Below are 16,061 nucleotides of genomic sequence, written 5' to 3' on the forward strand. Positions count from 1 at the left end.
ATTATAGGGATATAATGTTCAGTGTAGGGACCCCCTGTATGAGGTCGCCGTGTCGTGGCAGGTGGGCTCACACAATTTGATCAAACTGAGCGCTAAGAACCCCACATTTATAAACATATAAATTATAGCAGTAATACAACTAAAATAATTTAAAAAAAACAGCATTTTCTTGTTCGTTCATATAAGTCACAGCAGATTAGCACATGCATATTCATTTTATGTTTCAGGAGGAGCTGACTAACTTTTTTGTAGATAGATAGATAGATAGATAGATAGATAGATAGATAGATAGATAGATAGATAGATAGATAGATAGATAGATAGATAGATAGATAGATAGATAGATAGATAGATAGATAGATAGATAGATAGATCTAGGTCCAGAATTATTTGGACAGTAACACAAGTTTTGGCATTTTAGCGGTTTACCAAAACATATTGAATATACAGTTATATAATCAATATGGGCTTAAAGTGCAGACTCTCAGCTTTACTTTGAGGGTATTCACATTCTAATTTAATTTGAGGAAGGTTTTAGGAATTACAGCTCTTTAATATGTAGCTGCCTCTTTTTCAAGGGACCAAAGGTAATTGGACAGTTCTCTAAAAAGCTATTTAATGGGCTGCATGGGCTATTCCCTCGTTAATCCATCATCAATTAAGCAGGTAAAAGGTCTGGAGTTGATTCCATGTGTGGCATTTGCATTTGGAAGCTGTTGCTGTGAACCCACACCATAAGGTCAAAGGAGCTCCCAATGCAAGTGAAACAGACTATTGTTAGGGTAAAAAAATGAAGCAATCCATTAGAGAGAAGGCACAGATGTTTGGAGTGGCCAAATCAACAGTTTGGTACATTCTTGAAAAAAAAGAGTGCACTGGTAATCATGTGAACTCCAATAGGCCTGGACGTCCACAGAAGACAACAGTGGTGGATGATCGCAGAATCCTTTCCATGGTGAAGAAAAACCCCTCTACAACATCTACCCAAGTGAAGAACACTCTCCTGGAAGTAGGTGTATCAGTATCTAAGTCTACCATAAAGAGAAGACTTCATGAGAGCAAATACAGAGGGTTCACCACAACGTGCAAACCATTAATCAGCCTCAAAAATAGAAAGGCCAGATTAGACTTTGCCAAACAACATGTAAAGAAGCCGCCCCCAGTTCTGGAACAGCATGAAACTAAGATCAACCTGTACCAGAATGATGGGAGGAAGAAAGTATGGAGAAGGCTTGGAACGGCTCATGATCCAAAGCACCCCACATCCTCTGTAAAACATGGTGGAGGCAGTGTCATGGCATGGTGGGGGCAATGTGATGGCATGATGGAGGCAGTGTGATGGCATGGTGGGGGCAGTGTGATGGCATGGTGGAGGCAGTGTGATGGCATGGTGGGGGCAGTGTGATGGCATGGTGGAGGCAGTGTGATGGCATGGTGGGGGCAGTGTGATGGCATGGACATGCCTGGCTGCCAATGGCACTGGGTCACTAGTGTTTATTGATGATGTGACTGAAGACAGAAGCAGCCATAGGAATTCTGAAGTGTACAGGGATTTAATTTCTGCTCAGATTCAACCAAATGCAGCAAGGTTGATTGGACGTCGCTTCACAGGACAGATGGACAATGACCCAAAACATACTGCGAAAGCAACCCAGGAGTTTATAAGGCAAAGAAGTGGAATATTCTGCAATGGCCGAGTCAATCACCAGATCTCATTTCGATCGAGTTGCATTTGACTTGCTTAAGACAAAACTTAAGGCAGAAAGACCCACAAACAAGAAACAACTGAAGACGCTGCAGTAAAGGCCGGGCAAAGCATCACAAAGGAGGAAACCCAGCGTTTGGTGATGTCCATGGGTTCCAGACTTCAGGCCGTCATTGCCTGCAAAGGATTCTCTACAAAGTTTTAAAAAATAAATAAACATCTTATTTATGGTAATGTTAATTTGTACAATTACTTTTGAGCCCCTGAAATGAGGAGGCTGTGAAGAAAAATGGTTACAATTCCTAAACGTATCACAGGATATTTTTGTTCAACCCCTTGAATTAAACATGAAAGTCTAAACTTCAATTGCATCTCAGTTGTTTCATTTCAAATCCAATGTGGTGGCAGCAGAGCCCAAATCATGAAGATTGTGTCACTGTCCAAATAATTCTGGACCTAACGATAGATAGATAGATAGATAGATAGATAGATAGATAGATAGATAGATAGATAGATAGATAGATAGATAGATAGATAGATAGATAGATAGATAGATAGATAGATAGATAGATAGATAGATAGATAGATACAGCACAGCACACAAGAAAATGGCGACAGCGCTCTGCAAACACTAACACCACTAAAACGACTAAATATAAATAAATATGCATTGCTGCTGAATCTACTTACAATAGGGCGGTTCTTAGCGCACATTTTGATCAAATTGTGTGAGTTTACCTGCCACGACAAGGCGTCCTCTATAGGTGGGGACCTACGCTGCACATACACCCAAAACTTGGACTAAACCTGCGTATATTTTAGGATGGTAGGAACCAGCATTAAACTAATAAAAATCACCCAGGGCAAAATGGGAGTAGGAGTGCAAGATAAAAAAAATGTCCAGGAACCTGTTTCCTAGAGAACTCGAAGAAACATAAACTTGGACCAGCAGGTACTTAACCATTTACCACTTCACTGCCATAGATCACCAGGGACTTTACCATTAACCAACTTCCCCTTTTTAGGCATTGAGTAGCGGTGTTATTTATTTTTGTTTTGTTTTTTTTGGCTTTTTTAAGCTTTAGCCTTCTAAAACCAAAATTGTAACTATGCTAACGTATAAAAAGGTACTAGAAATCTTCACATATATCTATGTAAACATTTCAGGTGATTACACTATAGGAACTGACTATTTTGAACCCTATGAAGATGGATACTCATATACACTCCAGACTTCATATGCAGCAATCCCTTTGAAGTACAGTACATTAGCCTTTCCCTAGCTTGAAAAGGAATATAATACATCATTGTTTGCATTTTGCTACATAGCGATCTTTTATACAATGTGAAATATTTAACACTCTGTAAAGATGTAGTAACATTTGCGCATATTTTGGCGATATCAATTTTTTGATGTAGGATAAATTTGTGTCTTAAGTTTCTAGTTCCAAGATCAATTCCATTTGTAACTGCTGTATACAATATATGAACAGAGCAATGAGCGGATGTATACCAGAGGGTGCCAACTACCCATTCTGATGTTTTGTCAGTCCAAAAAAACAAAAACGCTGGTGTTACTTTGTATAGCCTGTAGGCAGACATTTTCTGATTTTTAGTCAACACTAAATATGACGCTACTATCAAAATCAATGAACTGGTATAAATTGGTGCAGCCTAATTTAGACTGTACAAACCCTGATGGATTGATATTGCATCTAAAACAGTAATGGTTGGTCAGTTCACTTTGGTTTACACTTAGGACCTAATAGATTTATTGGTAATTTTTGGATTTTGTAAATTTTTGGATTTTGGAATTTTTGTTCTGCAAGATATTTCCTAGTAGTAGCCAACTTCAAAAACTTACCCCAGTATCCCCAATTAGGGGCTAATGATAATAATTCACCCGTCCACTAGACTATTTCCAAATCTCAGCCTTGAAAAATAATAATCATTTCTTATCCAGCAAGCCATAGACTGTTCATGTCTTTCTCTAGTATAGTAAGGGGCATTGGTTGATCTGCATAAAGTAGGTGGTGGTTAGTAAACATGGCGGAGACCAAAATTATTTGTTAGAAAGCGTAAAACGTTCCCTAATGAACAAAAATGTGAAACTCCAGTTGTTATTAATGACGCATGTGGATAAATAAATGAATATGATTAGAGAGTACCCGTCGTTATCAATTATGCTGCATAAATCAGTAGAACTGGTGAATACATAAGTTTGTAATATATCTTATATGGGGAACGTGACTTCTTCCTCTCCTTTCAGTAGTTGTAACTCTTTCCCTGCCTGCAGGGCCGGACTGGGAATCTAAATCAGCCCTGGCTTACAAATGACACCAGCCACATATGCCCGCTAATGCCCCTCCTAGCCAAGTAGTACCTTAACGCCAATCTATTAGCCGATTAGAGAAAATGCTTCATTTAAAATACAGTAACCAATCCCAAAGGGGATCTCTGGAGAGCCATGTGTAATCTACTGTTACTATGTATAACTCCCCACTGTCATCAAATTAGCAATTTTTCATAAAGGAGTCAATACACATTTATTGAAAAAGAGCCAAGTTTTTGGTATCGGTCGCCGGGTAAGGTACTGTGATATTACAAGAGTGTTTGAGTCAGGTAAGCTGCTGTGACATCACAAGTTAGTATTTTTTCAGGTATGCTACTATGACATTACAGGTAGATTTTTCTGTCAGGGAAGCTGCTGTGACACAACAAGGGGATTTTAGTCAGGTTTGGTAATATGATATCACAAGTGGGTTTCTGTCAGGTAAGCAACTGTGAAGGAAGAGTGTTTTACATTAGGTGATCTACTGTGACGTCACAAGTGTGTTTAGGTTGTCTACTGTGACATCACAATTATTTTTAGTTAGATAAGCAACTGTGATAGAAGAGTTTTTCAGTCAGGTAAGTAGCTGTGACATCACAACTTTCTAAGCTGCTGAGACATAATACTGTAGGTGGGTTTCAGTCAGGAAAGCGGCTTTGATTCACAACTGGGTTTCCGATAGATAATCTACTGTGACACCACAAGAATTATTTTGTCAGGTAATCTGTTGTGACATCACAAGTGTATTTATGTCAGGTTAGCTACTGTGACATCACAAGTCATTTCAGTTAGGTACACTCAGGGGTGGACATACCATATGTGCTATAAAATTGGCAGTTGGACGAAGGAGCCCATATACAGATGTAGCCATCTTTATCTTGACTCATAATGCATTAAATACAGAGTGGCAAGAAACTTTAACTTGACTTTTTCAATGACTTTTCAATGGCTTTTGTTATTTGAGATCACATGCAGCAAGTTGTCAGAGTCAAGATAAACTTGGCTATATCTGTACTGTTTTTGCACATGTGTGATAAGAATAAATATCTAGATTTATGCACTCATTACACAATTTGCATTATACCTATGTTAGCTCTCTGACTATTGCCGCTCTTATTCTATATCTTCCAGAACATTTTTAAATAGGGAGAAGTTTCTAACCAGTGGCGGATTAAGTAGACCATAGGCCCTCGGCTGTTACCCAAACTTGGACCCCCATTCTGCACAGCTGCCCTGCCGCGCCGTAATTATTGTTAACACTATCTTTTTGTGTAAGCATTAACAAATGGGTGTTACGATTCACCTTGTCACAGGACTGTGCCCCTACATACTGACAGGATCACACTGTGCAGGGACACATCCTCCTGACAAGGGGAATTGTCTATCAGTCCTGGACTGCACAAAGACTTTTTGTGAAATACAAGGATTTCCTGTAATAAACATGTCAGAAGTGGTGACAGATTCTCTATAAATCTAGTGACTCACAGGTGACGACGTCTAAGATTCTAGTAGTTCTTTTCCCTCCTTTCTTCTCTATCCGGTCCTGAGTTCATGACGACTTCTCCCAGCCATGACCCATTTCTGCAGAATTTTTTCCAAACCCATAAATGAAAATAAAATTATCATGGTGCCAAACACTGTGCCCCTAAATATAATAACACTGAACACTGCGCGCCTGAATATAATAATACCATACACTGTGCCCCTAAATATAATTATGTCAAACACTGTAAAGTAATGCACCACATACACAATGTCCCATGTACATAGTGTAGATATCACCCCCCCATAGATAGCGCCACACACAGCCCCCCGTAGATAGCATCACACACACCCCCTGTAGATATCACACATCCCTCCCTATAGCTAGCACTACACACATTCCCCCGTAGAGTGCTACACACACAACACCCTATAGATAGCGCCACACAGCCCCCCCTGTAGAGAGCACCACATACAGCCCCCTATAGATAGCATCACACAGCCCCCCTGTAGAGAGCGTCACACACAACCCCCTGTAGATATCACACATCCCCCTGTAGCTAGCACCACACACATCCCCCCGTACAGAGCATTACACACAGCCCCCTATTGATAGCACCACACACATCCCCCCGTACAGAGCATTACACACAGCCCCCTATTGATAGCGCCACACAGCATCCCCAGTAGAAAGCGCCACACACAGCCCACTATAGATAGCGCCACACAGCCCTCCCCCTATTGTAAATAGCGCCACACAGCCCCCCTGTAGAGAGCGGCACACATATACCCCTGTGGATAGCGCCACACAGCCCCCCCCTCACTTGTATATAGTGCTACACAGCCCTCCCTTTGTATATAGGGCCACACAGCGCTCCCCCTTGTATATAGTGTCACACAGCGCTCCCCCCTTGCATATAGTGCCACACAGCACTACCCCCCTTTTTATATAGTGTCGCACAGTGTTCCCTCCTTGTATATAGTGTCACACACCCCTCCCCTTTGTATATAGGTCCACACAGTGCTCCCCCTTGTATATAGGATATAAGGCCACACAGCGCTTCTCCCCCCCTTGTATATAGTGTCATACAGTGCTCCCCCTTGTATATAGGACAACACAGCGCTCCTCTCCCCCCTTGTATATAGGGCCACACAGTGATCCCCCCCCCAAAAAAAAATATTGTACTTACCTTGTGTCACGATTTAGGCCGCACAGCCGTAGCAGGATAGCAGCTGGACAAACAGTGTACCAAGTCAATGTCTATATAGTCCAAGCACAAGGGTACCTGTAGCAGTTTAGACAGTAGTAACGACAAGGCTCAGATGGGACCTTCGCAGTAGACACAAGGCGTGGTGTAACACAGCAGGCGCGACCGGTGGCATGACACGACTCCAACTTTCTAAGGCACAGGAACAACAGTAGAATGGGATGCAGGATACAGGTAGCAGGTATGGGGGAGTAATCCCGACGGTCTGCGGCTGTGGACGCTACACCTTGCCCCATTTCCCCCCCGGCCGCACGCATGCGCATCCGCCGGGCGGGACGCATGCGCAAACCGGCGTGATGCAGTACGTCATCACGCCGGCCTGCGCAGGGAGTCTTCCCAGTGTCTTATAGGCTGCAGGCCTAACGTGGCCAGCAGCCCATAATATTCATTTGTGTCTGAGTCCTGAGGACTCAGATACAAGTGAATGTGGCTGCCGCTAGCATCGGGGCCCCCTTCCGGTGCTAGCGTCGCAATCGAGCATGAGGGGGGCTTGTGCGGTCATGTGCGGTTCGGGCGGCCATGGGCCCCCAGGGAGCTTTGGGCGGTCACCCAAACTGCCCTAATGATGATCCGCCACTGTTTCTAACCAGTTGTTTGTGTGAAAATTGTTCTTTCTTTAGATGAAGCATCAGTGGGTGGAGCAGCTTCAGAGATGTTACTGTACAGATAGTTTGAGGAGACAGCACGGGAGTCGGAGGCCGGATATCAGCAGCTTCCTTATATCCCAAGCAGACCTATGTCTCTTTATCTCTACTTTGGCCCTATATATCTGTTTTTGTAAAAAAAAGACCGGCTCGTCTACAGTTGCTTAGATCGGCACTTCTGGAAACTGGCAGAATCAACAGATGTTTGAGAAAGGCCTTACTATATCTGTAGGCTGAAATGTTGCTGCTATGGTGTTTCGAGAAGAAAAAATTAAAAATTAACCTTTGAATCAAACCGGACATGTCTGCTGTCTTCCACAAGATTGCAAGTATTGTATAGGCCATGTCTGGAATTTGGCGGCATGACACTAGTACAAGGCTGGGATATTTTTGTTGTCCCAATTCCTCTCTTTCCATAAAAATCAACAGGTTGTCAGTCCATGCTGTGAGAGGAGAGGGGACGTATAATTGGTCAAAGCATACAGCAAAGTTATAGGGAGAAATTGTGTCTTTTCAAAAATAATAGTGAGGGAGGTAAAAGACCAAAAATCTGAGTTATATATGTGATGGTCAATTTGCTTATATTCTCAGTATTAAATTACATTATGAGTTATCAAGCAGGATTCCGAATCACGCAGAGCTGTAACCTCCATCTCAAATGACCCCCCCCCCCTTATTTCTGCTCTTGGTCTGCAAGAAACATGTAATCTCTGTGTATTCTTCTTACGGCCTCTTGCAATTAGCCTGGCTGAACGCCCAGACAAAATTTGCAACTATTTCTCTTTATCGTTATATTTTCATATGTATGTGAATATAACTCCCCCATGAGAAAGAACAGCTCATAAGGATGCTATTGCATTCTTGTCTCCAGGTGGAATTCTGACGTAAGCATCAAATGAAGAATTATAATATTACATTTGAAATGTTTTGTATGTTTGTGATTGGCTCAATATGAAATATCCTTCATTGTATGCTATTGGCTGAATCAGAGTTATTGTCATACTGTAAATGATTGGCTGAAATTAAGCCTACTTCCTTTAATGAATGATATTACTGTAATTGTTTTGGCAATAAACCTCAGAGGAGTATTTTTAGCATACAAGCAATGTCTGTGTCTGTTTCTCTCTATTACATATCGATCTAATATATGGTTAGCATCTGAATAAATTTCCCGGATTGAGCGTCGGATGAAACACTCGTCTAAAATTTCAGTCTAACATATTTTGAGCCATGACTTCCGCAACATATACAACATTTCTAGGTGCACTACATCCAATACACGTCTTCACTTGCCTATGAAGGGACTGTGATTTTTTTTCTTGTAATGCCAGGTACTAAATTAGCATTGTATTAAAAACTAGTCAAAAGAAAATACTTGCACCACATCATATCTCTCAGTATAACAGTACATCACAGACTTACGACACTTTCAGTGATTCATACTTTCCATTTTTCATTCATTTCTCGGCAGCTGGTGGCACGCTACAGATTGATGTAGAAGTAATAGGTACATATGCTTTCAGCCCTGCTTCAGAGATTTGCACTTGTGGTGAAGAACAAGGGAAAGCTGCAGATTCTTGGAAGTGTTAATATATCCATATGCTAAATCTATATGTGCCTACCTGGTTTCACAGCTTCACATCTGTTCTATGTCTTTGACTATGCTGCGAATACAAGAACTAAAAGATAATACATTAATCTGATGATGATGATGATGATGATGATGATAATGCATCATTTAACACACTTTACACTAAAGTAGGACCTGAATAGGAGATGTCCCAACATGTATTGTTGTTTACACACACAGCAGCCATGGTAAATTAACCCTGTAGAGGCATAGGGTACGTAAAGCAAAATATTTATGTGCCGGAAAAACAGAGTTCATCCTAAAAGGGTTTTTCTAGGAATTGATAATGACGGCCTATTCGCTCACTGGAGCGCAATGGGCCCTTCATATTTGCATCAGCCACATCGGTGCATCTGTACATTCTGGAGCTGCAGGACACTCTCCTCACATGTCTGTTCAGTATATATTTCCCTTCCCTATAAAATAACTGTAGCATCTTTTATTTGAACTCTATTTTGTGCCGCTCCTCTGTTACTCCTCCTACAAATTTTTGAATAAATTGACACCTGGGTGTTACCAGTTGGGGGTGTGTCCCTAGAAAGACTAACACTGTCCAATCAGTGCTCACAGTGTCATCCTGTGTAGGGACACACCCCATTGACACGGGGAAGGGTAACACCCAGTGGTAAATATATTAATTCAATTCTAAGAGGAATAACAGAGGAATGGCACAACACAGTTTTCTGAAAAGATGCTCCAGAATTGTTATTTCATGGGGAATACAAGTATTTGACACACACTAATGAAAACACTAGCAGGAAAATGCATCTTCTTCATTGATGTTAAGTTGGTTAGATCTATATGGAAAGATCACTGGCAACAAAGCCAAATATTATTGAGTGACTTCACATCTTTGCAGAGCTGAAGGGATTCTGTGTGCCAGTAAGACAAGTGCCTAATGAGCTACAAGTGCTAACCTTTACTGAAAATACCACTTGTCAGTGTATGACTGACCCAGAGCCTTTCATCTGAAGTTTTCTCCTGATGCAACAAAGTTGTTATTCTGAGTATCCGAACACCCTCTGCTCTGCCGGGAAGACCAGCGTGACCAGTCATTCCTAAGAGTGGGAAACAAAATAAATCAACGTTAAAAAGTGAATAACTTCTATTGCTGAATTTGTATCCAAGGAACTTGAAAGCTACAACTTCTCGTCACATCAATGTCTGTATCATGGGTGGTTGTGCAGAATAAGTGTTATTTTAATTGAGCAATTTCAACTGTCAGGCTTAGAAATGATTTCATAAATATGTATTATGTGCTGAGGAAAAAAGTTACATTATTTAATGAACACCAAGTCGAATTGTAGTTTTTAATGGCCTCATTTATTATAGTGGAAAACTGAAAAAAAAGATTTTTGTGGGGTGGAATGGGGGAAAAAAACTGATTCCTCCATTGTTTTTGGGGTTTCATTTTTACTGTGTTCACTGTGAAGGAAAAACAACATGTTAACTTTATTCTTTGGGTCAATACGATTACGGCAATGTCAAATTTATATAGATTTTTTTATGTTTTACTACTTTTACAAATAAAAAACAAATTGTCCCCAAAAAAATTTTTGGTGTCGCCATATTCTGACAGTCATGACATTTTTATTTTTTGTCGATGAAGCTGTGTGAGGATTTGTTTTTTGCAGGACATGTTGCAGCTTTTACTGGTACCATTTTTTGATACATACTACTATGCGCCGATACCAACTGTTTATTTTTTTTATTAGGTTTTTACATTACTTTATGGGGAAAATAAAAAAAATTTGTACATTATTAAATAAAATGTTTTAGCCCTCCTAGGGGACATGAACAAGCAATCACTAGATTGCTAGTGCAGTACATTGCAATACCTATGTATTGCAGTGTATTCTCATTTTTACCAGCTCCTATTAAGCCCCATCTCTGGCAGGGCTTAATAGGAACACAAAAATGGCAGAGCTGTGGGCTTTAGGCATACAGGCTGCCATGACATTCATCGGCACCCCAGGTATGCATCGCGGGGTGGGGAAGGGGTGACGGAGAGGGCTATCCCTCTTTCTATCGGCTTAGATCCCGCAGTCACTGTTGACAGTGGTATCTAATTGGTTAAACGGTCGGGATCGGAGTTATCTCCAATCCCGGCCGTTACAGTGATGTGTTGTTACATACAGCCGACACCTGCTGAGAATGGAGCATGCTCAGCCCATGAGCCGGCACCCCTTCTTAGCCATTGCATACAGTTGTCATATGTCGGGAAGGGGTTGAGCTAGCCATACATTTTAGACCAGGGTTTGCCAAATAGTAGATCAAAATCTAACTGTAAACCTCACAGTGGGGACCTGTATGTCTCGATGTTGGGCCACCAGGTTGTTGATCTCCTGCAGAAAAAAAAAACTGCCTCCTCATAGATTCATGTCTCAGTGTGGCTGTCACCACCCTTGTCTAGTGAAGTGCACATTTACAAATCATACAGAGACTCACGGATCTCGACTAATGCTATTTGCCATAGTAGCTCAAACGCTACTGTTAAGCCGACGGTGACAGGCCACCAGTTCTCTGTCCCTGCTGACGGCTCCTGTTGACTTATAGTGCCCGCCGTGTCCCTGGTTTGTCTTCTCCCTCCTCCTGCACTGCAGTTTTGTCTAGTGCGCGCGCAACGGCTGTGGTTTGTAAAGGGCCAGCGTACGCGCTCACCTATACCTAATTTCCGCAATTAATTCCAGTCCACCCTTCCCTATATCTTCCTGCTCTGCCCACCTCTAACTGCCTGAGCAATATAGGTTTCTGGCCTAGCTAGTCCCTGCGAAGTTATGCCAAATCCACTACATTTTGCCAGTTTTCACTTTTCCAACAGTTTACAAGTTTTAACCCCGGCTTGTCCCAGACCTCTGAACCCGTGGTGCCCTGTTGCCTGTTTACTGTCTCTGAACAAGCTCCACCAGCCCTGACCTCGGCCCGTACCTGACTTTTCTCCTGCCTGACCCTTGGCACTTTGCGCCGATCTCTCTTGGCCTCTGGTAAGCTGTCACCTACCCCAGGACCACTCCGAGAGGTAGCGGGATGGTAGTTTCTCTGCAGCGAAGTCAAAAACCCTGTATCGGGTGTACAGAGGAACTACTTAGATAACACCCTTGGGAGTGGCCCAAAGTCAAACTGGTTAGGTGGTTCAGCAGGGTTCACAATCTGCTGCCCGTTACAGCTACCTGACGGGATATGGACTCAAACACCAAGCAGGTCAGTTCGGTCATGTATGAAGAAGGTGGAGGAGTTGTGAAGTGCAATAAGTAACTAGCTGCGGCTGCTATGACTATTCTGGGAGGTTGGGGAATCTAAAAACTGGAGCCTCCATGTTCCACATGTACCTGTCTTTGGTCCCCTAGTAAATCATCTAACTCAGGCTCTACATAAAGTATATTCCAGCGGGCACCTGTGTGGATTTTTCACAGCATGTGATCATGGCCTACGTGTTCTGCTCATCATGCCTACATAAGTAACCGCCTACCGGGTATAATTGTGAGTAATGTATGTATTATCAGTTGTCATATTAACCTTGCCAGATGTTACGGCACATACAGTAGAGACAGATCTTCCCTATTTCTCGTCTATTAATCACATATCTGATAATATGAATATAACATGCATGTGTGGGAACGTCTCTTACTGCTGTAATCTGGCTCATATCAACGATAGAATATTAGTCATTGGATTGTTACGTACAAGGTTAGTTACTGACGCATATATTTGCATTTTCTTTTTCGTTACAAAAGATAATTACTGATTCCCAGCAATGAAAAATAAAACATTTGTTTCTTAAAATACGAAGGTGAATGCTTTATATCTGGATTCACGATTATTGTATTCACTGCACGTCTTTGGATCAGCTAGGCCGGGTTCACACAAACCTGAAATACTGTGGATTTTCCTCAAGGGATTTAATTGCGGAAAATCCCAAGCGTAATACAGTAGCAGCAGAGTAGATGAGATTTGAACAAATGTCATCCACACGCTACATAAAAAAAACGCAGAAAAAACTTTTACAAATTGACCTGCGGTGTGGTTTTTTAATCCGTAACATGTCCAGTTATGTTGCGGATTCGCTGCTTTTCTGAATTCAATGGGGAGGAAAAACCTGCAATAGATAGGAGATGTTGAGATTTTTGCGGTGGAAAAGCTGCGATTCTGCCGCAAAAATCGCAACTCGGTAAAAAAAAATCTTATGCTTACCCAGATCTCTCTGCTCCTGTGTCCAGCCCGGCCTCTAGGGAAGGACATTTCATCCCATGTGACTGCTGCAGCGGTCACATGGGATAAACATCTCAGGAGACCGGGCTGCAGGACGTCAGAGGGATGCGTCGCTATGGCTACAGGTAAGTCAGATTTTTTTTTTTACCTGCTATTTTCCGCAATTTGGTGCGGTTTTTCGGACGGAATTCCCTGCAGCGTATCCGCCCTGTGTAAACATACCCTTAACTACAATTTATGTATTTTCATTATATGCAATAATACGTTTTTGTTTTTTTTAAATAAAACTCTTTTCATTTGCTATTTTAGGGCCATATTGGATGTAATAGGGAGCCACTTCCCCTATAATGTGGGGGTGGGAAGATGCCAACAGTGGGACCTGTAACAATTACCTCATTGTCCCTGGCCTATAATATAGGAAGGGGTTGTCTACAGAGGACAACCCACTATAGTTGCATATGGTCTTGACGTAGTCTCACTGCAAAGCCCAGATGATACATCAGTGGTGGTCAACCTGTCACAGTATAGAGGCCTCAGGTTTGGCCCTTGAGTCCTTTAGAGGGCCACGTATCACATGCACCCAGGGTCAGGACAGGGGCTAGACATGCATACATACGGGTATATATTGCCATATTGGCAGTTTGTGTTCCAGGATTGAATTCAAGTGGAGAAAAAGGGAAATACTTTTCTAAAGTAAAGTTCTTCCTGCTTCCGTCTGCCAAAATCCGCTCTTGACCAAAAGAATATGCAAAGGAAACATGGACCGTAAGATGGCAGGGTGTTTTTGCCATTAGAAAAAAAGCGTAACCAGCACTCTTGGCGATTCCTCATTTAAAAATCTTAAAAAACATATATAAAATTTACTTACGCGTTTCAGACTTCCGCAGGGTTCTTACTTATAGCATAAGTAAACATGTGATAAAAAGTTTGACCAATTGGGGTTTACCATCCAAGTTCTGTGGGTGGAACACCCAGATGACACCTTAGACTTAATAATGCAAATATATTAAGATAACCTTGAATAAATCTTTAGGGTACGTAGCGGCTGCCACGACCTCGTTCACTTGTGATACCCAATAACCGCACTATTTTGCCGCCTATTTATGTGTGATTTTAATCAGTTCAATGCTGGATCCTACCATCCCCAGGTATATATGTAGGCTTAGTCCCAGTTCTGGGTGTATGTGCAGCGTAGGTTCCCACCTTACAGAGGTCGCCTTGTCGTGGCAGGTGGGCTAACACTTTTTGATCAAAATGTGCACTAAGAACCTCCCTATTTGTAAGTAGATTTAGATTTAGTGCATATCTATTTATATTTAGTGGTTTAGGTGGCATTAGTGTTGCAGGGTGCTGTCGCCATTTTTTATATCTGCTATATATATATATATATATATATATATATACATATATATATATATATATATATATATATACACACAGGGTGGGCCATTTATATGGATACACCTAAATAAAATGGGAATGGTTGGTGATATTAACTTCCTGTTTGTGGCACATTAGTATATGGGAGGGGGGAAACTTTTCAAGCTGGGTGTTGACCATGGCGGCCATTTTGAAGTCGGCCATTTTGTATCCAACTTTAGTTTTTTCAATGGGAAGAGGGTCATGTGACACATCAAACTTATCGAGAATTTCACAAGAAAAACAATGCTGTGCTTGGTTTTAACGTTACTTTATTCTTTCATGAGTTATTTACAAGTTTCTGACCACTTATAAAATGTGTTCAAAGTGCTGCCCATTGTGTTGGATTGTCAATGCAACCCTCTTCTCCCACTCTTCACACACTGATAGCAACACCGCAGAAGAAATGCCTCCCGATCTGACGCACTTAGACTTTTATCTTTGGGGTCATCTGAAGGCAATTGTCTATGCTGTGAAGATACAAGATGTGCAGCAACTGAAACTACGGATACTGGAAGCCTGTGCTAGCATTTCTTCTGCGGTGTTGCTATCAGTGTGTGAAGAGTGTGAGAAGAGGGTTGCATTGACAATCCTTGAAAAGTTTCCCCCCTCCCATATACTAATGTGCCACAAACAGGAAGTTAATATCACCAACCATTCCCATTTTATTTAGGTGTATCCATATAAATGGCCCACCCTGTATATATATATATATATATATATATATATATATATATATATATATATATATATATATAAACATACCCAGAGAAAAATGAAATATAAACTACCATTGATTGTGATTTTTATTACACAAATAGTTAAAAACATAACACATATGAGGCGATAAGCATGATGGATTTCAAACTAATACACACAGTCACCAGGTATAAAGTAACAATAGATGTTGGCAATACAAATGACCAAAACTGCCAAACATACTACCGTATATATGTGGTGTTTTGCAGTAAATTTGTTTCCTGTGGTACATCGCTTGTCATATACTATCTGGGTGTTTGGGAATCCCGTTCTAGCGATCGGTGGAGATCCTAGCAGAAGGGCCCCCAGCAATCAGTTAATTATCACCTATTCTGTAGGGAGATAATAATTATCGATTCTGGGAATGCAATCCTTCTTTTCACCTTATTTAGTCTCGTATACCAGCCTTGGATAATTTCCATGAGTCGGTAGAATAGGGGAATAATTGATGAACTTTCCAGTCTGACATTTTCGGGTGAGCTGGCGTTACTATTACCTGTGGCCATGCGAGGTCCTGGCCGGACTGAAGATGAGCGGAGCTAGCCATAGTGCACCCATAAAACACTTCGGTAAAGTTTGTGTGGGACTTACAGCACAGCGTGATCTCACGAGA

This window comes from Rhinoderma darwinii, chromosome 4 (assembly GCF_050947455.1).
Source record: "Rhinoderma darwinii isolate aRhiDar2 chromosome 4, aRhiDar2.hap1, whole genome shotgun sequence".
NCBI lineage: Eukaryota > Metazoa > Chordata > Amphibia > Anura > Rhinodermatidae > Rhinoderma > Rhinoderma darwinii.